Below are 27,444 nucleotides of genomic sequence, written 5' to 3'. Positions count from 1 at the left end.
CCATTTGAGTAATGTGTAACGAGAAGTGATGGAACTGTGTGACCTGGTAAGTTGTTAAAATGGTGGAATCGTTTTACTGCAAAAATAGGAAATCACTTTGATGGCCCATGTACAACAAAAACTGCAATATTATCTAGCTCGAGAATGCGCACCTCAGCGTCATTTCATTTATTGATCGCTGGATCGCTTGAGCATAGGACAGTATGCCGAACATATCGTTGGCGTTTTGAAATTATAATAACAGTTCACACATTCGTAAAACTTCAAATTTACGTTAACGCATATAGAAATGATTGGCGTTCGTCTTTTTGGAACACCATGTTGTTCGACTTCTAGTTGTCAGTAACTGCGCTGGGTTGGTTCCCTTCTTTGCTGGTTGAGCAGATCGATAGTTCGCTGAGGGGTGATAGAGCTGTGTCACCAGTTGCCCCTAAAGCTCACAGTGTAGCTGTGTTATTGTTTCGCAACTGCACGGCTGTCGTCGAACACATCACTAGGTGACTTTCGGTAATCTCGATGCCTACAATGTCTGCCAACATCTTCGGCGATAAATATCTATACAGTTGGTGCAATAATTTTTATCATACCAACCGTGAATGCCAGATTAATGTCTATCTGTAGTTCGAAGAAAGTAGATTTACACGAGTCGGGTATCTTGGTTTCATCATGAGTGAAATACTGTACTTCATAAGTAAGGAATCAACGCGATTTTCGTAAAGAAACAGTTCGAAATCGATTGAAAATAACGTAAATAGTACTGCTGGCTGGTGGACACGCTCGTACACTCCGTTTATGTACATAACCCTCAGCCGCTCCTACTACAAAAAAATGTTCAAATGTGTGTGAAATCGTATGGGACTTAACTGCTAAGGTCGTCAGTCCCTAAGCTTACACCCTACTTAACCTAAATTATCCTAAGGACAAACACACACAGCCATGCCCGAGGGAGGACTCGAACCTCCGCCGGGACTAACCGGCTCCTACTACATAACCTGCCGAATTCTATTTACCTTTTCATCCCATAACTCGAGGTGGTTGTAGAGAACGTATTCTTCGCCACAAAAAGAACATATGTACACAACCTTTACGTTCTCTGTTACAAAGGTGAAGCACCGTTTGCGTTACACTTGCTGTGTTCCATTTAGCCAGTAATTTTCCTCTGTGTATGACCCAAAATGTCTCCGAAGCGTTGAGAACTGGACGCTTCTCATGTACTAATTAAAACAACGCGCGAAATACTCACTCATAGATAATTATATACGAAATTATGGCATCTAATTCAGCTTCACTGTAGCTAGACGATGTGGATGTCATTAAGAGAGTCGTAAGTATAAGGGACTATTTCTAAATAATTACTTTTCTCGGAATGCTCCAGTATCACTCAACGTGGGCTTACTTCTCTTGGGGATGTGAATTTTACCGTCCAACCAATTAGGTAGAAGTAAATCGGCATTTTTCGCATCGACAGCGTTACCCTGACCATGAAAATGAAGACGGGTCAGATTTCTTCCTTTGTAACATACTACGGAAGATGAGGTTATTGGATATATATTTTACAAGAATGCTGACTAGCGCGATCATCTTCAACCTTGTTTTCGTTGCCTATCAGGCGCACAACTATAACAAGGCATGTGGCTATGACACAAGGCCGGTAAGAAATTCTCATTTCCTCTGAACGATGAGATTTTTTATGTTTAAGCATTATATAAAACAAACACTGTCCGACCAGGCCGTGAAGCCCCAACTGTACCAACCCGCAACCGTGTCATCCTCAGCTCTTAGGCGTCACCAGATGCAAATACTGAGGGGCATGTAGTCGGCACACCGCTCTCCCGGATGTTGTCAGTTTTCGTGATGGTGTCGCTACTTCTCAATTGGCCTCACAAGGGCTGAGTGAGCCCCGGTTGCCAACAACACTCGGCAGACCCAGACGGTGACACATCCAAGCGCAAGCCAAGCCCAACAGCGCTTAACATCGGTCATCCGACGGGAACCGGTGTTACCATTGCGGCAAGGCCGTTGACAAAGGGTTATACAGTGCCTAGAAGACATGGGCAGATATCAATGTAAGTTCCTACATGTATACATCACCGGTGGGTATGTAAATGATCAGAGCTGCTAAAATTCTCTGCGACAGGTAGAACGGCCATCAAAGAAGTACATTAATGTTGTTCGTATGAAGTGTTGGTACCAGATCTGGTAGTGTATATATAGTCCGTGAACAGTGTAAGATATTGAGTGATCACAGTGAGTGACATGGATATGCCGCATACTCGTGTGAGGCAGCATTATCGTCATCCGACAAGAGTCTCATTCTGTATCTCCGTTTTGTCGGCTGGTCGAATCGTGCAATATGTGGGGCAGTGACAGTGCCCCGATGGACTGCACGGGAACGTTCAGGGAAGGCATACTTCTCGTCAAGGTTCCGGTCTACCACATCCTCCCACCAAACACTTCGTAACCCTTCGCATCTGTGCCTTCCATCCCAGAACAAGTAATGGACTCACTGCTATATTCTACATCATACCGCACCATTGGTCAGAGACTAGCAGCAGCCGGAGTAGGGACTTAGCGTCCCATACGTAAGCTGTCGTCAACAACACAACGTAAACGGCTGCTTTGAAGTGGTGTCATGACTGGGAAGCAAGTGCAGCTGATGAATGACGTTGCGTTGTGTTCAGTGATGAATCGTGGTTCTACAAGACCCCGGATGACCTATCGTCGGCGAGTATGACGGCGACATGTGAAGAGGTCTCATTCTAGCTGTGTTTCAGAGAGGCACAACGGCCGGCCGCTGTGGCCGAGCGGTTCTAGGCGCTTCAGTACGGAACCGCGCTACTGCTACGGTCGCAGATTCGAATCCTGCCTCGGGTGTGGATGTGTGTCATGTCCTTAGGTTAATTAGGTTTAAGTAGTTCTAAGGCTAGGGAACTGATGACCTCAGATGTTAAGTCTCATCGTGCTTAGAGCCAGGCACAACGTTGTTACTCCTGACGTCATGGCGTGGGAACCATTGGGTACGACTTCAAGTCGCGGCTGGTGGTGATTGAGGGAACTCTTATGGCACAATGATCCATCACGGACTGCCTGCGTCATGGTGTTACGTCTCATGCGACAATATCGTGGTGCCATTTTCAACAGTACAGTGCTCGTCCACGTATGGGACCCGTCTCTGTGAACTGACTGCGCTGTTGATGTACTCCCATGGCCAGCAAGTTATCCAGATCTGTTCCCAGTAGAACATCTGTGGGACCAGTTCGGATGTCTCACGTCCTTCTCCCCTTCTGCCTGTTTTAGTTTTCTTGTCGGGCAATGTACATTCTATCGATAGAAGCGCTCGTTCTTTTTAGTACTGATTCCGACAGCAAGTGACTTTAGTACTAATTTATAAATAAATGCATAACTTTCCACGTATTTTGAATCCAAAGATACCTACTGTAATGCTATTCAACGTAATTCTCCGTAGAAACGCTAGCACATATTTACGAAACTCTTGAAGACGTATTAGAAATTTGACTGGGTGACCCTTCGGCATTCGCACTGCAGCCAAATCTTCCGCCGTGCTGCGTTTCACAATTTTGGAGACGGGAAGTAAAAAGTTTAGACAGTTCATGAAACGTTAGATGAGAAGATCTAAACTGGCCAGCTTGTAAAACGGTTATTAATTACTTCGCTCGTTCAGAGAGACCGACAGATAGTGCAATAAATGATACAGAGTGATCGACCTTGTCACCCAGTGAGATAATGAGTAATCACACTGAAGTACCCAGCAACCCAATCTTTCATCGCAGTTTCTTTTACCTTATTTAATGGTCGATTTTGACCTATTTGATCATCACCAGACAGAGGTATCTGATAATGATCACATATATCCGAAACGTTCATAAAACAAAGAGAAAAAGCAATTCGATCAAAAAGTATGTTGGCTTCTGCAATGACGTAGCGTCTGAAAAGGTGTCCTAATAACTTGTCCAAAAGTGTTATTTACGTTTTAACGCTTCACATCTAGTCAGTTTTTGTTTGTTACCCCAAACGCACAGACACTTATTTGGCTGCCGTATGTATATACCATTATAAATGTAGACCAACTTTAGGAATTGTCCGCCCCCGGTAGCTGAGTGGTCAGCGCGACAGAATGTCAATCCTAAGGGCCCGGTTTCGATTCCCGGCTGATTCGGAGATTTTCTCCTCTCATGGACTGGGTGTTGTTTTGTCCTTATCATTTCATCCCCATCTCCGACGCGCAAATCGCCCATGTGGCGTCGAATGCAATAAGTACTTGCCCTCGGTGACTGAACTTCCCCGAATGGGGGACTCTCGGCCCACAATTTCACACGCTCATTTCCATTTCTATCTCTTCTATCAGTCGTATTTGGTAAGGATCCCAGACTGATGAACAATACTCAAGAATCGGTCGAACAAGCGCTTTGTAAGCCACTTCCTTCGTGGACGAGTCACATTTCCTTAAGATTCCTCCTATGAATCTCAGTCTCGCATCTCCTTTTCCTACTATTTGTTTTATGTGGTCATTTCATTTATCGTCCCTCTGGATAGTTATTTATAGATATTTTACGGTAGAGGCTGTTTCCAGCAGTTTGTCATCAATAGTGTAATTGTACAGTAGCGATTTCCTTTCATATATATGCGCAATATGTTACATTTATTCACGTCCAGGGTCAACTGCCAGCGTCTGCACCATTCATCAGTCCTCTGCAGATCATTCTGCAAATCGACACTGTCTTCTGGCGTTGCTACTTTGTTATAGGCAACCGAATCATCTGCGAACAGTCTTAAAGAGCTTCCGAAGGTTTCTACTACATCATTTACATTCATTGTAAACAGTAACGATCCTATCACACTTCCTTGGAATATTTAGAAAATTGCCTATACATCTGTCGATTTTGTTCTGTTAAGGGCGATGTGTTGAGTTCTATCTGCAAGAAAGACTTGAATCCAGTCGCAAATCTGGTCCGACACTCGATAAGCTCGTATTTTTTTGGCTAACCGGTAGTGCGGGACGGTGTCAAATGCCTTCCAGAAGTCAAGCAACACGGCATTAACCTGAGTGCCGTGGCCTACAGTGCTATGGATCTCATGGAGGAACAGAGCGAGCTGAGTTACGCAAGATCTCTGTGTTGGGAATCCATGTTGATTTCTATAGAGAAGATTTTCGCTCTCGAAAAATGTCATAATTCTTGAGCATAAAACATGTTCCATAAATCTACATAGATTGACATCAGCGATATAGGCCTATAATTATGTGCATCTATCCTACGGTCCTTCTCGAAAACGGGAATGACCTGTGCTTCCTTCCACTCGCTAGTTACCCTTCGTTGCTCCAGCGATCTACGATAAACTGCTGCCACAGGGGGAGCAAGTTCTTTCGCATAATCTTCGTAGAATCTTATAGGTATTTCGTCTCGCTCTAATGCCTTTCCACTACTAAGTGATTGTAGTTGATTTTCTATTCCACGGCCGGCTATCTCAGTACCTGCCATTTCCACGCTCGTAGCATGACTGAAAGGAGAGACCGTGTTACGATCTCCGCGATGAAGGAATTTCGGGAGACCGAATTCAGTATTTCGGCATTCTGTCTGTTATTTTCTGTTTGGGTGCCAGTATGGTCACTGAGTGAATGAATAGTGGTTTTCGAAAAGCTTTCTAATTTTACATAAAACCAAAACCTCTTAGGGTTTTTACTCAGTTTGGTTGATGACAGCATTTTTGTTTCACATTGATTGAACATTTGTTTCACACTGCTCTCCTTATGCTCATTTTCGTTTCGCTCAGCTTTTATTTGTCCGCTAGGTTTTGGCTTCTCTTAAGTCTGTGATAAAGCTTTCTTTGCTTATGTAGCACTTTTCTAACATTGCTATTCAATCGCGGTGGGTCTTTCCCATCCCTTAAGACCTTGCTTGGACAATAGTTATGTAAGTCATATTGAACGATGGTTTGAATTTTCCCCATTTTCCTCATCACTGAATTTCTGATGCTGACTACTCAGATACTCTGCAATTAGTATCCTGTCACGCTTACTAAGCATAAATATCTTCTACCTCCCTTAACATTCCTAGGCTGTAATTCCATGTGGTAAACTTAACGCAAGTGCAGTACAAAGTATCTTATGTGTTAACAAAATTCAAGGGCAGCAAATAATATAGCGGTATGGAATTTTCTGTTACAGGAAGCTGAGAGCGACGGGACGTACGTCAGAAAGCCAAAGTCTAATGCTGCCAGCTCGTGCGTACTGCTGCACCTTCCCGGAACCCAGTGGTACGTTGACAGAATAACTTCGGACAGCTCAGAAAGAGAACGCTGATATCACTTTAACGTTTGTGTGTCACACGTTTGTCAAACCACGTATGGTCAGAACTGGCAGTGAATTACGGTGTATGAAAAACACATTAGATCTAAAGTGATGATATAGTCATTGGTTGTAATTAAACCGTGTAGAAGATGAAAAGATCACCTTGAAACTAGAACCCCAGCTGCAGCAAAATTACTTCCATGTAAAATGGTAGGAGGTATTAGTTGGCCTGTGTTTCCGCCAAAAATAAATCCGACGTTTTGATGGGCATTTACTGATTGGAACATTTTACAGTATTCCAAACATCCTTGATTTATGTTGACATGTCTTTCCTATATGTGTCCTGTTAAAGGAGTCTCTGTGTTAAGCAAAGGTTTTGAGCTTCAGACCTCAACAGGGAGGATCTGTTTTTGCATTTTGCGCCGTTTCATGATTTCACGGAAAGGTTGTTCTACTTAATTCTGAAGTTGCTTGTCTAATTATATCTATTGTTCCTTTGCGACAGTCCTCTGCAGTCTCCTTCTGTTAATATTTAGTATGTTCTGTCTATAATCTTAAAAGCATTTATCACTTCAGACATAATCTCGAGACCTCTAACAGAGTAATTGCCCTACGTCTACATCTACATGATTACTCTGCAATTCACAATTAAATGCCTGACAGAGGATTCGTCAAACCACCTTCAAGCTATTTATCTACCGTTCCACTCTCGAACGAACACTTAAATCTTTCTGTGCGAGCTCTGATTTCTCTTATATTATCATGATGATCATTCCTCCTGATGTGTTGGCAAATGTGCCAACACCTTGTAGATAGAGGAGGCCGAAATGCACGCTATCTAACGCAGACGGGCGTGAATTCTGGAACAGGATAAGTATTGAATTCTAATAAGAAAAGTATGCAGCTCCTCGAATACTTAACTTTTATTTATCCTTGTTGTGAATACAGCATTCTTGATGAGACATTTCATACGATAACTATCAAACTATGTAAGGCTAATGGCGCCTTGCTAGGTCGTAGCCATGGACTTAGCTGAAGGCTATTCTAACTGTCTCTCGGCAAATGAGAGAAAGGCTTCGTCAGTGTAGTCGCTAGCAAAGTCGTCGTACAACTGGGGCGAGTGCTATCCCGTATCTCGAGACCTGCCTTGTGGTGGCGCTCGGTCTGCGATCACACAGTGGCGACACGCGGGTCCGACATGTACTAAATGGACCGCGGCCGATTTAAGCTACCACCTAGCAAGTGTGGTGTCTGGCGGTGACACCACACCTCCCTTTGTACGTCGGCGCCAACAGAATATTTTCGCAGTCGGGTGAGAAAGGTGGGGATTGAGATTTCACGAGAGGATCCTGCCTTTGTTTCAATGATTAAGATGCCATTTCACGTATTTTGTCCGCGGCGCTCTCTCGCGTATTTCGCTATAATACAAAACGAGCTGCCCTTATTTGAACTTTTTCGATGTCCTCCGTCAGTCCCATCTGATGTGGAGTCCATATTCCACACCGCACAGCAGTTCTCCAGAAGAGGGCGGACAAGCGTGTTGTAAGCAGTACTTTTAGTACACCTGTTGCACTTTATAAGTATTCTGCCAATAAATCGCAGTCTTTGGTTTGCTTTGCCCACAACATGAACTATGTGATCGTTCCAATTTGTTGTTCGTTACAGTAATACCTAAGTATTTAGTTAGTATTAAGATACATTGGGTCCCATAAGCTATGCTCTGACAGTCTGCGCTCACAGACATGTCATCAGGTACACAGAACAATTTCGAATCCAGCGCCTAAAGTAACGACTACCACCTTCCTGTGATGCTATAACAAACGACTCTGGCAGTACACAAGAGAGTGGTGGTGGTCCCTCATACGAAGTTTTGCTCAGTAGGTGTTCCCGTTGATTTAATAGCAACTTGCAAATTATGCTACAATATTAGACAAAAGTTAAGAATCAAGCTCTGAGAGCAGACGTCGCCTTACATAAACTGCGAAAACCTCTTTGAGTGGCCCACAGTTGAACATAGGAGTAAGTCTTCTCCAGTCATATTTGTTTCCGATCATAACATATGCTGCCTGACAATAAAAGACGATGCCCCCAGAAGCGGTGGAGGAACCGAAATGAATCTTCATGGGCGGAGAGGGTATGTGATGTGTTATTTCAGTGATTGCAATATCGAATCAAATTTACGAAGACTTTGGTAGTTTGAGCCCACTTATCACTACAACGTTATACCCCTTCTGGCTTTGATGCGTGCACCAATTCGGTTGTGAAGCGTTTCTTAAACCTTTCGTATCCTCTCCTAAGGCTAAATGGCTCAAATTGTTGTAACTGGTCCTTAATATGCTGGGCACTGGTACTAGGACAGAGTTGACGTCCGACCTAGTACCACATGTCCAATTGGGGACAGATCCACGAATCATGCTAAATAAATGTAAATGTCGTGTGATTAGGGCCTCCCGTCGGGGAGACCGTTCGCCGGGTGCAAGTCTTTCGATTTGACGCCACTTCGGCGACTTGCGCGTCGATGGGGATGAAATGATGATGATTAGGACAACACAACACCCAGTCCCTGAGCGGAGAAAATCTCTGACCCAGCCGGGAATCGGACTGACATTCTGTCGCGCTGACCACTCAGCTACCGGGGGTGGGGGGGGGGGGGGGTGGGGTGGGAACACGAATCATATACCTCGGCAAATACCTCGACATCCTGCAGACAGTTCATGGAGACACGTAACAATTGTGGACGAGTATTGTCCTGTTGAAAAATAGCATCCTGATACTGTTCCATGATGAGGACGCTGGATGGCAGTGACGTACTGTTTTTCTGTCAGAGTTCCCTCAATCATTACTGTCCGTAATCTGGAATCATACTCTACGGCTCCTTACTGTGACTCCTGGAGTAACACAGGTGTTCCTCTCCTAAGCATTGGAAGAATGGAACCTCTCCTAAGGTCGCCGTCAAACTCGCCGACGATGGTCATCCGGGGTAGTGCAGAACGACCATTCATCGCTAAACACAATACGACGTGCATGCTTCCCGGTAACCACTCCAAATACATGCGGTTGTATTGTCATGCTAACGGGAGCCGACATACGGGATGGTGATACCCTCGTCCGGCAGCTACTAGTCTCCGATCAGTGGTGCGTGATGACACAGGACGTTGCAAGAAGTCCATTACTTGTTCTCAGATGGCAGGCACAGATGTGAAGCGGTTAAGATGTGCTTGGTGCGCATTGCGGTGAGCCTCCGTTGTGGTGGTCAGGCGTAATCGGCTGGAAACTTGAGGACGAGTATACCAGCCCTCTTGTCCCCATGCAGTCCAATATCTCACCAAAGTCGGATCCGAATGCTTCACAAAACTGGATATTGCACGACTCGAAGAGACAGCCAAAAGAAGATCCACAATTAGGCCCCTTTTAATCTCTCATATGCTTATAATGCTGTTTCACACGAGTACACCGCGTCTTCGTGTCCTTCACAGTGATCACTTAATATCTGACACTGATCGCGCTCCTTATATACCCTACCATGTATGGAACAACACTTAACACAAACAACACTAATGTACTCTGTTGGCCGCTAATACCGTCACAGAAAATTGTAACTATTATCATCTACATAACTGTTGATGATGTGTAAGTGTACCAAGCTACTTCGACGTCCGACCGTGTCTTCTGAGTAACCACCTACTTTCTTCTAGACAGTGAATTATTGTTGACATTTGTTGACTTGGTTCTTTTCTACATTGCTGTCTGGGCAGCGCGTTTACTGTTGTATGATCATACTAAAACCGGGTTATCATTTTTAAGTCTGTAATACAAACACACTCGGTTGTCCTCAGTTGCCTTGAGGAAAACGGATCGTTATTCGTAGTATCACATGATGATATAAGAACAATAGGTTGAGGCAGCCGGACAGAGTCGGTGATTTTCAACTTTGAGAATAGCCTTAGGTTCGGCACTATACCGACGCCTGCCGAATAAAATCTAGTCAGCTTTGCGACCGGATTTGAAGTGTAATATGAGGCGAAAGGCAACATGTTGATCTCGATGTTAAGTCTCCCCATAGACGCAGTAGTAGTTTCACATGCACCTCAGCAAGCGTGATAAGGCAGTATGGATGCATGAAGATGACGCGGCTTTCTGAGGAGATGACATCAAATAAAAAATTGAAGTAGTAGTCAGTCTGATGTGTACATGTTGATCTGGTGCGCTGTCTGGCAACCAGCTGTTAATGCAGTGCTATAAATTCTGTTTTCTTCTTGAAACGGAAAATGTTTTTAATTAATTAAAACTTGATTCAATCATATAAAAATGATTATTTGGACTCAGTTATAAGAAAAAAATGTGACAGGATTTGTTTTATTGGTAGGATACTTTGTACACGCAGTTTGACTACAATATATTGCTTACAAAACATTTGCACAACTTCCTAGATTGGAATAGAGCTAAGGTGTGTGCACTGGCAGATCGCATCGAACATACACTAATCAAGAGAGGCGTATGGTCCCGTTCTTTTCCGTCTGTTGAGTGTAACTGTAATTCTAAGAAGTCTTACCCGCTATACGTGGAAGGGACTCGTAATATTTGGAAAAAAATCTACTTTCGAAAGTCCATGAACACGTTTTCAGATCGGAATCTACGAATATTCCTAGGTGCCCTACGTATCGCTTCCGCACAGACTGTGATGGCATTAGTTAGTAACAGACAACAAATAATTCGTCTCGCCTTCCATCCGTAAAGGGGACTTGGAGGAACGTTAGTATATGGTAAACTAAGAAGTACCTTCTACCATGGATTAGATTGCAGAGTATAGATGAAGAGTCTTTTATTCATCATTTATGTAATACATCTCTGTGATTGTACGATGACAATAACCACGAATTTTAAAAATTACATGAAGTTTCGCGAAATCACGGCCTGATTTCCATGCCTTACTGCGGCCAAATAGTCATAGTGTTTGTAACCATTCACGTACAGTCTACTTCTGTTGTTAAGCTCATTCTGTCCCGCACATCCTTCGTTATAATTAGTAGATACTTGAGGAAGTGCACCCCCCCATATCTGCAAAATTCCCGCCGTTCCGTCGTTACATCTGCGTGTTTTGTAACCACAGCTCCTTTTATGTGTACATATTTGCGTAAAAGCAAAAAAAAACATCTTTTCACATACCCTGTACTGAAGAATTTGTAACTGACATTGCTAGGTATCACTTTCGCGCATAAGGAAACGCTTTACGTGGCCTACACCAAAAGAATTTCCTCGCTGAAGGAACTATATTTAAATTATTCTTCAAAGCATCTAGAAGTACAGATCACTCCCTGGAAGCAGAAGCAAATAGTAAATAAGAATACAGCTATCATTAAGATAGATGTGTGGGGTCAGGCGCCGGGCCATGCAAAATTACGGCGCCACCGAAGCTTTGTACCATACTTCGCCACAGTACGACTCTCAACAGTGGCGTAGAACACGATAAAGGTCATGGTTTGTTAAGGGGTTCTTTCTGTTCCTATTTTTTGTACGTATACCTTGCTAATCGGTATACATTGCTTTATTTACCAGTGATAGTTCAACACGAAAAGTAGAGCCGCGCGGGGTATCCGCGCGGTCTAGGCGCCATGCCATAGTTCGCGCGGTCTAGGGCGCCATGCCATAGTTCGCGTGGTCTAGGCGCCATGCCATAGTTCGCGCGGGTCCCCCTGTCGGAGGCTAGAGTCCTCCCTCGGGGCATGGGTGTATGTTGTCCTTAGCGTAAGTTAGTTTAACTTAGATTAAATAGTGTGTAAGCCTAGGGACCGATGACCTCAGCAGTTTGGTCCCATAGGAACTTACCACAAATTTCCAAAAACACGAAAAGTAGTCTACTTTGCTTTTTTTCATTCGCTTATGACGTATGTTATTATTTTTTGGTGTAACTATTCTGGTTCAAAAAGGGTATTTTTGACTCAGAAACAGGTGGTTCGAGCAATTTGTGGTGTAAATTCGCGAACCTCTTGTCGACCCTTGTTCATTAGTCCGTGAATTCTGACATTGGCCTCCTAATACATATTTTCTTTAAGGTCGTTTGTAGTTCTTTAATGTCGATTGTTGTTAACAATATCAGATTATTCCTAAGAGTTAACAGCTTTCACTCAGTTAATATTAGTCAGAAATACAATCTGCATTTGGAATGCTCCTCCTTGACTCGTGCGCAGAATCGCGTGCAGTATTCTGCTGCATCCATTTTCAGTAATCGACCATAAGAATTAAAAATCTTGGCAGTAATGCACGCACTTTCAAGTCTTAACTGAAAAGTTTCCTCAGGACTCACTCCTTCTATTCAGTCGAGGAATTCCTGGAAAAGTTAACAAATTGAGATAATTCCTGTGTTACGTTGTTGATTATATTCATTTAAACTTTTGTGTTATTGTCTGCATAGGATTCAGGTACATTCATTTAATCTATTACTACTCTTCTGTTACTATTTCATGTACTGACTCATCCATGACCATGGAGACTTCTTTCTCAATATGGTCCTATACAACATGACATATAAAATATATATATAAAGAAACTCGTACAGAATGGCTCCTGGCACATAATGTGCCTTTTCCTTTGGAAAGTATTTTTTGTCGTTATAAAATTGACATTCATGCTGTACCACAAATGTGTTGAAGTAGCATTTTAACAACTTTCAGATGTCTTGATCACACTTTTTATTATTTCCGAAATCGCCTCATGCGTTTCGACATACCACCCTCCATCATCCTATGAAAATGATGGAATGTCGAAAGGGATAATGCGATTTTGAGAATAATCAAAAGTGTGGTCAAGACATCTGAAAGTTATTAAAGCGCATCCAAATGACTGCTTCGTCTCATATCATTTTCATGCAAACTGCAGACTTTGAAGTCGTATTCGCTAAAAGTCTTGTCCGATAGTTCACCGCAGTATAGTTCATTTACTGAGGTTCAAAACGTTAATTTCGGTTTTTCACGTCCAGTTTTTACTGCTCCGTATTGAATGTTGATGTAAATGGTCAAATGGTTCAAATGGCTCCTAGCACTATGGGACTTAACATCCCGTGGTCATCAGCTCCCTAGAACTTAGAACTACTTATACCTAACTAACCTAAGGACATTACACGCAGCCATGCCCGAGGCAGGATTCAAACCTGCGACCGTAGCGGTCTCGCGGTTCCAGACTGAAGCGCCTAGAACCGCTCGGTCACAGCGGCCGGCGTAAATGATCAGTTATTACATTATTGGCGTGCTAACAGGTTGAGCTCGTGATATCGAGTCTAGACGTGACATAACGTAATCACTGTAGTTAAATGATTCGTTGTAATAACGGTTTAACTGCCATTCACTACTGGAGTCACAATAATGCAATGATGCTTTAACATTATTATTTGCTCTTTTTGTTACACATTATGTACTTTATGTAAGATCAAGTAGCCAATATTTTCACTCAAACCTGTGTAGCTAGGTCCATCGTCCAGGGCATTAGATATTTTAAACATATACAGCCTTGCTCTTTGACAGCATGTGTATGCGACTTTAGCAATTAATACTTTCAACACCTGAATTAGGGTACGGAGACTGATGTAAGATACCAGTCGCAACACGAACAAAAATAGAACAGCTGCTCTTCAACGAGGCGAGAAGACTGGACATGTAAATTCCACTTCGGCAGGCAGAAGATACATATTCAGGACGCCTGACCCTCTATATCATGGAAAATTAACATAATTGCTGTGACGCAAAGAGTCGTGTTAGTGGAAGGGCCAGGTGCAAAGGTATGGAGGACTAGTGCAAGGTAAACTGGTTGCTACGTTCTTACTGCCGCATGGCTTCTGGCTATCGCGTACAGTGTACACGTTTCACTAAATTTATTATTTTGGTAAGGATCGCAACAGAAAAAAAATTCTGAAGCTTCCTAATGGTGGACGATGTTAAATTACTTGCCACCTTCATTTGGACATGTTAATCACGGTGAATAACAAATTGCATCGCGTCACATTGGTACTAACGTTAGGGCAAGAAGCTCACAATATCTATTACTCCTATCTCGATAAACATCAACATGTTGATGTTTTCAGCAAAATCTATTCATAGTCATTTAGCGAAGACACTTTACAGTATGAGATCAGATTTAGGTCCATCTAAATTTTATCAATTACTAAATGACTCAGACTGTGACCTTTTCAGAGTCACAAAGAAACAGCCACATAAGAGGTTCATATCTCCAGATTTTCTTTCAGATTACTACTACAACTACAACTACAACCACAACCACTATCACCACCACTACCAACAACGTCGACGATACCAAATTACTCTCGAGGTAATTCTGCTGTTAATGAAGCGTAACGTGAGATCGATGCTGCGGTATATATAACTGTGAACGCCAAGTCGATATTGCCATTTCGTTTTGTAATATTCCCGTCTAAATGGGATTAATGTGTGATCGGAGAGTCAAAACGAATTTTCTGCTTCTGCAGGTTAAGATACGTAATGTAGTATAACATAGTAACACACACAAGTAATCAATTACGTGTTCTTATATGCATTGCCTGACAAAAAAAGTTAAGCACACAGACGACGTGGTCGGATGTTAGTGCATCTTCGTCCGTGCACACGACGTCACCGAGTATGTTAATGATTATAGAGTTGCAATATCTTTCTGACGAGTAGAATGTCCACCAGAGTGCATTAGAGTTGTTCGTGTTTAGTGTTATTACGAGGCTTGGTAGGCTATGTAAAGGACCAGCGTCATATATTGAGTGATCGCTGTAAAAGACACGACGGTGCCGCGTACTCATATGAGACAGCGTCATCAGCAACTGACACAGTTTGAAAGGGGCCTCATTGTGGGTCTGCATTTGGCCAGCTGCTCGAATCGTGCAGTATCCAGATTTGTGGAAAGTTCGGTTGTGACAGTGGCCCGATGTTGGACTGCATGGGAACCTGAGGGCAGACATACTCGTCAAGGTTCCGATCGACGGCGTCTGACTTGGAACTTTAATAGTAGTAACTATTTATTTGCAGCTGGTACAATATACAGTGTGTTTCAAAGTTTTCCTGACCTTCAAAGTACTCATCAGCATTGTGTATAACCCGTTGCCAGCGATGTGGAAGTCGTAAGATACTCTTAGCAGTGCCAGTTATGTTGACAGTTAGAGCGGCCGACGAATTTGTAGCAGTTTTGAAGCTAATGCCGTGAAGTATTTCCTTCAGTTTAGAAATCGAGTTGAACGCACGAGGGCTTAAGTCAGGGGAGTGCAGTAGGCGGTACAGCACTTAGCAACCGTATCAGTCAAACAAATCAGTAACAGCTTGCGCTGTACGTGCTTGATCATTGTCCTGCAAAATGATGGTCAGGACCTACAGAAAGTGTCATCATTTCTGTCTCTAAGCTAGCCGTAGGCTGTGTTCCAAAAATGAACAGCATAGAGCCAGAAGTGATGACACTTTCTGCAGGACCTGACCATCATTTTGCAGGACAATGCTCATGCACGTACAGTGCAAGCTGTTACTGATTTGCTTTGCTGATGGGGCTGCTAAGTGCTATACCACCTACTGCGCTCTCCTGACTTAAGCCCTCGTGAGTTCAACTCGATTTCTAAAGTGAAGGAAACACTTTACGACATTCACTTTAGAACTGCTACAAATTCGTCGGACAATAGGCCGCGCCGCTCGAACTGTCAACACATGCTAAGAGTATCCTGCGACTTCCACATCGCTGGCAACGGGTTATACACAATGCTGGTGACTACTTTGAAGGTCAGTAGAACATTGAAACACTTATCTATTTTGTACGAGCTGTAAATGAATAGTTGCCACTATTAAAGTTCCAACCCTCGTACAATCTGCGTCCTGATGTGTTGCCTTTCATGCGAAAGTATCGTGATGTCATTTTTCAATAGGACAACGGTCGTCCACACATAGGACACGTTTCTATGAACTATGTGAGTGAACTGAGGCACTCCCGTGGCCATCTAATCCCCAGATCTGTCCTCGATAGAACGTGTGTGGGACCAGCTCAGACGTCAACTTCGTCCCAACGCCCACTATCAACCTTTTTTGTTTGCGACACATTAATGTGCGTTTCAAACTTTCGAAACAGCCCTACATATATTTTCTTCCTAGGTGCAAAAAAAGCAAACACATATAGTGAATACTACACTTTTTTTATATTATCCGTATAATAACGTATAATGACGGGCGATTTCTTGCAAGTTGAGCTACTTCAAGAAACGGTTTTGCGATAAATTTATTTATCTTCTAGGTTTTTATTTATGGAAGATTAGAAGATGTTTGCCCCTTAATGCCTAAATAAATTTCTTCATGGAAGAATAAAATCAAAAATGATGTCAGTCTAGAAATACCCGAAACACTCAGGACATGGCAACAAAAGTCAGAAGCGTTGGTAGCGGCACTGGCGCTGAAAACAGTTAACCTTACATTTACTAGAGTCGCAGTGATATGATGCGAATTCGCGACGCCCGGCGTTGAGGTGTCAACAGCCTCACAACACACCTGACATGTCGCGGCACATTGGTGTGTCGCGAATACAACGTTACACACTTGTAGGCCAGTTTGCCTGAAGAGAGAATACACCAGCTTCATGACACTCATTCCAGCCGAGTTAGCGCACACGTCCAGGCCAAAGGGGACGCACCGCCAGACTGATAAGTAGTCTTATATTGAACCGTCTTACTAAATTTGACACGATTTTGTAATCAGCGATATAACATCACATACGCTGTCAACCCGTGAAGTTCTGTTTTGTCATTCGTCACTTCTGGGTACTACATTGTTTTGCTCAGGTATGAAGGCCTAAGCACAAAAACTGACGTATTTTGAAAACATACTTTTTGCGCTTTTTGCACAAATTATTTATTTTCGCGAGGTATGTTTCGGGTAATTAATTCATTATCTACCATTATTGACAAAAAAGTTATGCATAATGGTACAGTCCGCAAAGAAATTAATTGCTGATACGAAGTACAATACAATAGCATTCACAATCATAGAAAACTGACATCAATAAATGGCAGATGCATTTATAGTGGAAGCGCAATTTAAAAAAAAAAATAGATTGGACAGTTTTGGCAATATAAAGAAATGGGGATTTCTGAAGTCCGTTTGTTCATTTTAGAAGCGGTTCGGGATGTTTCCTGTAGTGCAGTGAACTGGACTGACTTCAGTTACTCTCCACTCTTTGATACTGTCAAAAGTGACTGATTGGCCATTTCATTTCTTTTCCATTGGTGTCCAACTATAAATGAAGTTGGCAGTTACTGGAGTTAGTATTCTACTTATTGCAACGGTATTTTTGTATGTTTGGTATTTGCAATTAATTTCTTTGAGGACTGTAATTTTGATGTTGTTTACGTTTGTACCATTTACGCAACAATATATTTCTCAGTAATGGTGGACAGTGCGCTAATAACCCGAAACCTAGGTTGCAAAAATAGTGAAAAAAATGGTTCAAATGGCTCTGAGCACTATGGGACTCAACTGCTGTGGTCATAAGTCCCCTAGAACTTAGAACTACTCAAACCTAACTAACCTAAGGACAGCACACACATCCATGCCCGAGGCAGGATTCGATCCTACGACCGTAGCGTTCGTGCGGTTCCAGACTGTAGCGCCTTTAACCGCTCGGCCACTCCGGCCGGCAAAAATAGTGAAACAAGTGAGGTTGCAAAAATAGTGAAACAAGTGGGAAAGAGTGTTTTTCTTTTTTTTTTACGTGCCATTTTTCAATAGATACACAGTACAATTAACAGAAACAGACCAGTCGATACTTGTTTCAACTAGATTATTATTGCGTGTGTTTGAGTGGAGTTAGGGTAGGAGGAGAGAGGCACTGTTAAATTCCCATTGTGGCATTCTGATTTAGATGGTCTACAGCTTCCCTAATTCACATCAGGACCATACAGAGAGGGGACGCCTCTAGTAGGCTGCAGCAGATTCCTTTCCCAATCTTTTTTTCTGCTGAACTAGCCTACTGTTCACTCCCTAACTGTATTGATGCCTACGAGACGTTATACTTGTGCGTATCTTTCATTCTTCTGTTTTCTACTTGTTTCGAACAGGTAGTTCAGTTTTCGAATACGGAGCCGTGGTTTCGTACATATAAAGCAGATTTGACTCACATCTTTTTGTTCTTTGGAATAAGCCATTGTGAAGAACTGAATGCTCTCAAACTGCAGGGGTAAATAGAAAAGGCAGATTCCAATCCAGTCTGTGAATTTTGAAGTGCAGTTTCATGTGATGCTTACTAAATTTAACACAGTTACTGTGGTTGCACATTTTTATCACAGCAGTAGGTCGTGAGAGAGTAAGTTAGTTTTGACGACGGATTTCCCGAGCGAAGTTGTGGGATAATGGGATAATATAGATGATACAGAATATCGAGAAACAGGTTCCAATAGGAATAGCTAAGAAAATACTCTTAAAAGGAATTATTTCCTCTATGGTTGAAATGTTAAGTAATCTGCTCAGATTTTGCCTAGAAATAACTGAAAAACAGGAAAATACAATAATATTCTCCCCCAAAACTTATTGAAAAAGAGGATTCTTGAACTGTCTCCTGCCTTGTTTCACACAGAAATTGATGAAGGTCGCTTGCAATGCAGATAATATAAGAAACTGAGGAAGGCATCTCGAAGGACAACGAATGAAGGGTTACGGTAATATGACAGGACCACTACCAGAGATTGAGTCGTGAAACAGCTGTGCCGTCACCAGAGACATTCCATTTCTTTAGTATAATTTTTGTTCACAATTACTGATCCTAACGTCTGTAGATTTGCCGGCCGCGGTGGTCGAGCGGTTCTAGTCGCTTCAGTCCGGGACCGCGCGACTGCTACGGTCGCAGGTTCGAATCCGGCCTCGGGCGTGGATGTGTGTGATGCCCTTAGGTTAGTTAGGTTTAAGTAGTTCTAAGTTCTAGGGGACTGATGACCTCAGATGTTAAGTCCCATAGTGCTCAGAGCCATTTTTTACTGTAGATTTATTTGGATGGAGGAGTCATCGCAAATAGAATATTTTGGTTGCTTTGATTTGATAAAATTCGGCAGTAACCAACGTTGCTCTTGCTCTTCATGAAGGAATGCAGCCAGCATTGCCCTGTTATTCACGGGCAACTTGGTAATAATTTATTGAGTGACATGAACAAATCACACTATTCCGGATGAGAAGAAACTCATCAGTCTTAGAGTGTAGATAACTAACGAATAGCGTCGATGCCTATAACTGTTCCTCTTCAGTCTCTTACCGGTATCAAAATGCAATCGTGGATGTAGTTGAGGAAACCTAATAAACTAAGATTCTTAATAAAAGTGATAATCTGAAAACGCAATTCCACTTAAAGAGTAGCGCGCTGTACGTTAGGTAACTTAGCTCTTGCTTCCTTAAATATGAACTGCAATCAAGAGATGTCCGTTTCATGATGCATGGCCAAGGAATTTAATAGCCTTAGTTAGGAGTGTCTTATGATACACGTGGGCTACAAATGCGAACGGAAAATTTAAAGTCCATCTGAATTGAGTTTTACTATATGTTTGTTACAGATTTATAATTTAATAGTCAAACAAGTACACAGCATTTGTTCTTAGGTCTTCCGAAGTTCCAAGTCCTCCTACGAGACTAGATCTTGTATATTTAAAATGGCTTTTTATTTTCCCAAAGAAAAATTTACAGTAAGTGCAGAGGCTTGAAAAATAAGACTGTCAGACCAGCGAAATGCGATATTTCGCCAGAAATTGCAGTAATTTGCGCCGTTCGGTCCTTTAAGAAAATCGTAACTGTGTGTAAATACTCTAATAAACCATGAATTAGCATTCGGCATCACAAACGCGGCTATGAGGTTTCTGGTTCCTTTTTAAAAATCATTCAGACCCTCAAAAATACAGTTTTCTTAGCACTGGGAGCTTCACCCCCAAAATCCTTAAGAATAAATGTAATCAGTTCGTAAGCACTATACAATTTAAAGTGTCACTATGACAAAACATTCTTCTCTATAGCCGACATACTCGTCACGAGTGACTGGCAACTATACTGATGTTTAAAACAATTCTCATTTATTCTTCTGTCTCAGTTGCACATTTTTGAATACATGACATATTTCGATCTTTCTGGATCATTTTCAGATCTCTGATACGAGATTCTGACACAGACGCGAGGTGTTGTTGACGCAACCACGTTGCTCTGAATATGATCCAGAGAGATCGAAAAATTTCATGTGTTCAGAAATGTGCAACTGAGACTGAAGAATAGATGAGAATAGTTTTTTTAAAATATCTTCGTTTGTACACACGGATAGGGTTTGAACATATGTATCATTAAACTGGAGAAAAGTTCAGTCATAGATAGCTGCTACGTTGGACTGAACGCTATCCTGTCAACAAGATAAATTTACTAGTTCGACGTGTCCCGTAACTTGGGGATTGTCAGACCTTTTACTGTTTGTCAGCATGACAGTCTTTCACAAGATGGGTAAGACGCCCGCTATTAGCGCATTTAATCGCTGCCAGATCGTGGGAGCCAGACGCGTAGGACAGGCCATCTCTTACTGTTAAGTCGTACAGGCACTGGGCTGTTCACGAGCCAAGTGTCAGTTGTGTGTCGATCAGTAGAAAACCACCGCTGCCAGAGCCAAATGGTATGGACAGCAACGTGTTGCTAAAAGGTTTTGCCATCGACTAACGAGGATCGTAACAGCGGATAAAAGCCCACAGTGCGACAATGGCTAATTTAGCGCTGGACAGTCAGAATCGGCGCACACTCACAGTATTATGGAGTACAGAAGCCATCGACCCACACTTGTTCACCACTCGTCACAGAGCGCACAGATCATCAGGGGCAGTAACACCGCTTAAAGCATGGTAAAGGGTCACCTGGGCTGATGGTTGCTGTACACGTTGGGACATGGCAGACTACTAGTATATTCTAAACCACAAGAACCGATGCAGCCTACCTGCTGAGATATTTTCGTGTAGGGGATGAAATGGCTCTGAGCACTATGGGACTTAACTTCTGTGGTCATCAGTCCCCTAGAACTTAGAACTACTTAAACCTAACTAACTTAAGGACATCACACACATCCATGCCCGAGGCAGGATTCGAACCTGCGACCGTAGCAGTCGCGCGGTTCCGGACTGAGCGCCTTAACCGCGAGACCACCGCGGCCGGCACGTGTAGGGGATGTTTACATGGGATGAAGTAGGGCCCTTGATACGTCTGCCGTCTTGTCTCACCAGCGAACGATATAGGAACCTACTGCCCCACTATGTGCATCCACTGGTTCGCCTGCAGCACCTTCAAGTCGATCTTGAATTTTTAAGTTTGGTGTGAGGAACAATTCACTGACACGAAGGCGAGTCTCCAATCATCCACACATGGCACGTGTCTCTATGAACTGTCTGCATGATGTTGACGTACTCACGTGGCAAGATTCCCGCATATGCACCCGATGGACTTGTGGAACCAGCTCGGACATCCAACTCCGCCCAAGTGCCAATATCCAGGATATCAAGGGCCAGTTACACAGTTGGGGGCCAGCCTAGCCCAGGGGAGGATACAATTGCTTTTATACCGTTCCCAAACGAATGAACGCATGCATCGATGCCAGAGGGGATAAACCGTCATACTGATAAGTGGGCTCATACTGCCTAGTTATATGTAGATTTTATTCGGTTTTGTAACTTCCAAAATAGCACCACGCACCCTCTCAATCCGTGAATTACATTTTGCTTCCCCCTCCCACTCTAGGTATTCACTTTCTTTGTCAGGCAGTGTATATGGGGGAAGAATGCGGAGGAACGCTTAGCACCTGAGAGCTAATGCCAAGAACAGCGAAAAAGATACAGCGCTAGGACTATTCTTATAGCCTTGTAGTATATTCTAAAAAGCTTGTATGGTGAAAATTCCACCGTGACATTTCGTAAACGAACGTGTGGCATTCAGTACGTTATATGGAACTAAGTTTATCTCCTTCCTAAGACATTACAACAGCTATGAACTGATTATATCACATTAAAGCCCCTGTGACAAAATTTCAGGACAGTAGTTGATACCTCATAACCTTCCTGATTGAATACAAGCATAAAACAGGCACTGATACGCCTATTTAAATGCTTTGTAATCTCGCTGACAGTAGGCTGTCGAATTTTCATAGATCTGCATTGCTTGTACCCAGTGCCTTCTTAAACTATGAAACCTACCCAACTTCAGGTTTCAGCATCGGCGAATGGCATCTAGATATTAATTCCATTCTAAAGTTTTTATCAATATGGTAAGTTTCCACTGAGGAAACAGTAATGAAAATCTCATCATACTGCTTCGAAACACATTTCCACACGAAAGCTATTACTCCTGCTGAAACAAGTGGCTCCATTCACGCAGTTTTAACGTGAGCCTTTAACTTTAACCGAAAGTCACGTGTCGTCGAATTATCGTGGCTTGTTTCGCTTATGGTTCCTTTGTGAGAAGAGCAGCGCGAAATTTTGGAGACGTGTGTCCAGAAGACAGCGGGGGGCGTGCGGAACTGCGAGCCGCTATAAGGTCGCTTCCGCAGGCTGGCTGCGTATGCCACGCACGCACGCACCATTACGCAGGGCGTGTTCCTTCCTGCGTGAGACGCCGCACGCACTCGTCACTCTCTCAGCCGTCGACTTTATTGTTGCGAAATTTCACCAACCGTTTTCCCGCGAAACAGTGGAATTCTTTTGTTTGGATTTTCCCATTCCTGTAGCTGGTTCCCACCAGCTCAGCTATGCAAGTTGGCTCGTAGTCTCACGCTCTCTCATTCTTTTTTACTTCATTTCCGTTCTATGTTTTCCATCCTCTCATTCCTCTGCTTTTCGAAATGACTACCCTTGGTTGGTGTTGAATTACTACTTTACACTGAGTATAAAATGGGTTATCAAACGTGCACTTGGTGTCTGATTTATAGTAATTTATTGGTCTCACTACCACCCAACGTCCTTCCAAAGCAGTAATTCTTCTTGAGAATCGGATTGCGTATTTAATCTCATTCGAAACTTGTTTCATGCGGTATTTGCATTCTCACCATCAATAAAACTCAGTAAGCACGCAGATTAGTGAAATTATATTCTAAAATTATTCACTAAGTGAGTATTTAGTTTAGGGTTTGCCAGCCGTCTACTTAACGCTACGACCTAGTCCAGGATGGAAAAAGTACCATTCTAAACTTCCCAGATACAGCAAGCTGACGAGCGAACGTACTGAGCACATAGATTGGAGCTGAAGTACCTCCTACCATTTGCTTTTTGAAAAATAAACTTAGTAGCAGAAACCAGCGTATATGTAATTCGTGGACCAAATTATACATGTTTGGAAACTAAAATACAGCCACATAACGATTCTCCACCATTCCCCTATCTGCCAATTTCCAACAAATTGCAACAAAACTGTCAACGAACAATAGGAGATTTGCCATATGATTGTCATGAAACAGGCACACCATCGGAAGCATTTTCAATTCACGAGAATGTGGCATAAATTAAAAATCCTCTTCCCACCCCTTACCTCCCGTCTCTCTCTCTCTCTCTCTCTCTCTCTCTCTCTCTCTCTCTCTCTCTCACACACACACACACACACACACACACACACTCAAATTTGAAATTTAATACGGGATAGACATAGTTTCCTTTATATAGTTGTCAGCTGATGTAGCTAAAAGCTTATAATCGTTCATTTCCAAGCAGTATAGCCTATCTTTGGCGAAAGATAAGAGATTGGGGAACATCGAATTACGTTAGCACTTATAAAAAAATCAGGTGGAAACTCAGATGAAGCATTCTACTGCAGAGACCGTTTTCATTGGTTTTTAAATCAAACATCGCCATTTGACTGTATTGTTGTTTATTTAGCTGCGACCCAGATTTCGGCCTTTTATGCCATTTACAAGTTACTGACTTTGAAAATTGCATAAAAGCCCGAATCATGGGCTGTAATTAAATAAACAGCGGTACAGTCAAATGGCGATGTGTTCATTTAAAAGTTATTGTATGACTGTTGCTCAGTAACATCAAAAACCATTTTTCATTGGAAGTGAGTGTGTACCAGGTACCGCTCCTAAGAGTCGTCAGGCAGATTTTCTCTGATGCTTCGGTAGATATTTGCAATTTCGTTTTTGCGGTGTTTAGCCGGGGTCAGCCAACACAAATATTAGTTCAAAAAATGTTTCAAATGGCTCTGAGCATTATGGGACTTAACATCTGAGGTCATCAGTCCCCTAGAACTTAGAACTACTTAAACCTATCTAACCTAAGGACATCACACACATCCATGTCCGAGGCAGGATTCAAAATATTTACTTGTTTTTGTATATATGGTGTCAGTTCTTTCGAACATGTCCAGAAGAACAAAAACCACATATATAATTAAGACGACGACAGCCAGTGATTCCTTCAGTGTAGATAAACACCAAACTCGAACTCTTACAGGAACTGGCGAGATTCCGTGAATAATGAGGCTAATGAGCAGGGGCACTACATCAATAGTGTGTGGTATAAAGTTGAGAATTTGGGTCTGAGAGGAGGCGTACTCGGGTAGTCTGCGCAGTTGCGGTGAGCACTGTGTCCGGATTGCGTAGTGGTCGGCACATCTGCCTAGTAATCAGAAGACAAGGGTTCGAATCCTGGTCGGACACAAATTTTCATCTTGCCCTATTGATGTAAACCAATGTCCACTGGATGCTAATGTCTTTAATTCCTTTGTGTATTTACCCATTTTTGTTTGTAACACGTAAGCTTTCGGAACAGTATGTGACCTAAGAACATATAATAAACAGCAAAGAAACTTTTATCGGTGATAATCTTTCTCATTTTTGTAATTTCTTCATGAAAGTACCATTTCGGTCATTTAAAACCGCTGAAGTATCCACTGTTGCGTATAGACTGTGGATGCTATTCTTTACTACCTGCATCCGCGAATTTCTAAACAGTAAGAATGATGATGGGAACAGAAGAGTAACAAGCACTCTATAGAATGTCCATCTTCATAAAGCCGACGATTCACTTTTGGAGAGCAAGAGAAATAACATGCCTACTGCTGTATGGGAACACTATGCGCACTCTTCGGACTTAGTTTCTCGATTCTGTCGAAACTCGAGTTTTTTTCGATTTTATCTTTTGTCTGCCCCATCATCATCAGGGGGAGGGATTATTCAAGAGATGAATAGCTGCTGGAGAATACTACTGCCAACAGTGACTAGAAGTAAAGCTATCTTAGCGGCGTGCTCGATATAGAACCATATAGGAAGCCGGGCAGGCCGAATGCATTCCTTTCGAACATGGTGTCCGAGCCTTTGTGGTAGACTGATCGTGATTGTCCCACCCCTGTCTACATACATTCCAGCTCCTTGAGTTGCTTATGGAATCCGTGAAGGTTGAGGTCTACGGAGATGCAGTGTTTCCTCGTATGATGGGAGGGGGCAAAAGATCATCACGATCATCTCCTGAGAACAACATATCTCCGGTGTTCTTATACCGATTTTGAAAGCCGCTACGGTCGCAGGTTCGAATCCTGCCTCGGGCATGGATGTGTGTCATGTCCTTAGGTTAGTTAGGTTTAAGTAGTACTAAGTTCTAAGGGACTGATGACGACCTCAGATGTTAAGTCCCATAGTGCTCAGAGCCATTTGAACCAATTTTTGAACCGATTTTGAAGACAGGAACTTCTAGAACATTTTGTAAAGTTTCTTAGGTGAATAAAAAATGTGGATATCTTTTCACTTCACCACGAACGAGCAATGATTATCTTTTAAAACCGTAAAATGTCATCATTCGGAATATACCGAAGACTGATGTCAAAATTTTGGTCATTGTGACCCGCAGTGTGGTCTTCGATAAAGATCGCCACTGTAATGTAAAGTTTCACTGTATAAACGCATCAAGGCAAAGCAGCATTAGGCGAGATAATAACTGTCAGTAATTAATCTTCAACAGATATGCCTTCCTTTCAAACATGGTGGCCGAGGGTACTTCGTTGTCGCGAAGAGCACAGTGCTAATGGCAGCAGTGATCTGCTAACGCTTTGAACACACTGTTCCAGCAAACTGTTCCAATCTGTATTATACAGCTCCCGCTGCAACCGTAATGGAACATATCACTGGGTCAACATGGTCAATAATGAACAGTGTGCTCTGCAACACATGAGCTTGCACCATCCCTGTACTCTGTCGTTAGATCTGTCACAGTCGCCACCTATCCTGCTTTACAGAGCGGGCAAGCTTCATATCGCCACGTTCTATGATGAGGTGTGGACGTCCAGCATTTGGTCGCCTATTTGTCTCGCATTCCGTCAAAAATACAGATATGCGGAACAAGACATTTGACTTCATTTTACGGTGTCTTTCCGAACACATTGAATATTGTTTCAGCATTCTATCGACAACGAAGTCTTGACAGGCGGAGAACAACCTTGGATTGGAAAAGGATGAGGAAGGAAACCGGCTGCGTCCCTCACAAAAGAACCATTCCAACACTCGTCGTAATCGATTTAGCGAAACCATAGAAAAATTAAATCCCGGTTGCTGGGCGGTGCTTTTAAACCTCGCTTCTCCTGAATGCGTTGCAGTGTCTACCACTGCGTCATCGCGCTCGATTATGTTCTGAAACATTAACTTTCCTCTAGGCCAATTAGCTTTCCTGTTGGAGTCAGCATCAATTTTAGAAACAACGATTTTGAGAAAACCCCCCTCTCTCTTTCTATTATTCATCTACATCCATACTCCGCAAGCCACCTCACGGTGAGTGGCGGGGGGTACCTTGAGTACCTCTATCGGTTCTCCCTTCTATTCAAGTCTCATATTGTTCGTGGAAAGAAGAATTGTCAGCATGCCTCTGTGTGGGCTCTAATCTCTCTGATTTTATCCTCATGGTCTCTTCGCGAGATATACGTAGGAGGGAGATCTAGACTGGTACAAGTAAGGCCGGCCAGGTCAAATGATTCAAATGGCTCTGAGCACTATGGGACTTAACTTCTGAGGCCATCAGTCCCCTAGAACTTAGACCTACTTAAACCTAACTAACCTAGGGACTCCAGACACATCCATGGCCGAGGCAGGATTCGAACCTGCGACCGTAGCGGTGGCCCGGTTCCAGACTGTAGCGCCTAGAACCG

At 42.8% G+C, this 27,444-nt stretch overlaps 1 long non-coding RNA gene across 1 annotated transcript in view; it reads left to right on the top strand.

Annotated features, from left to right (window-relative positions):
- LOC126471576 (uncharacterized) overlaps positions 1-27,444 on the top strand; it is a 272,508-nt gene that overhangs the window by 159,222 nt on the left and 85,842 nt on the right. The window contains exon 3 of the long non-coding RNA XR_007586344.1: positions 6,185-6,273. This is a non-coding gene — a long non-coding RNA (uncharacterized LOC126471576). The remainder of the gene's footprint in view (positions 1-6,184; positions 6,274-27,444) is intronic.

Source organism: Schistocerca serialis, chromosome 3 (genome assembly GCF_023864345.2).
Source record: "Schistocerca serialis cubense isolate TAMUIC-IGC-003099 chromosome 3, iqSchSeri2.2, whole genome shotgun sequence".
NCBI lineage: Eukaryota > Metazoa > Arthropoda > Insecta > Orthoptera > Acrididae > Schistocerca > Schistocerca serialis.
The sequence above is the reverse complement of the archived record's forward strand: the minus strand, read 5'-3'. Positions and strand labels throughout refer to the sequence as shown.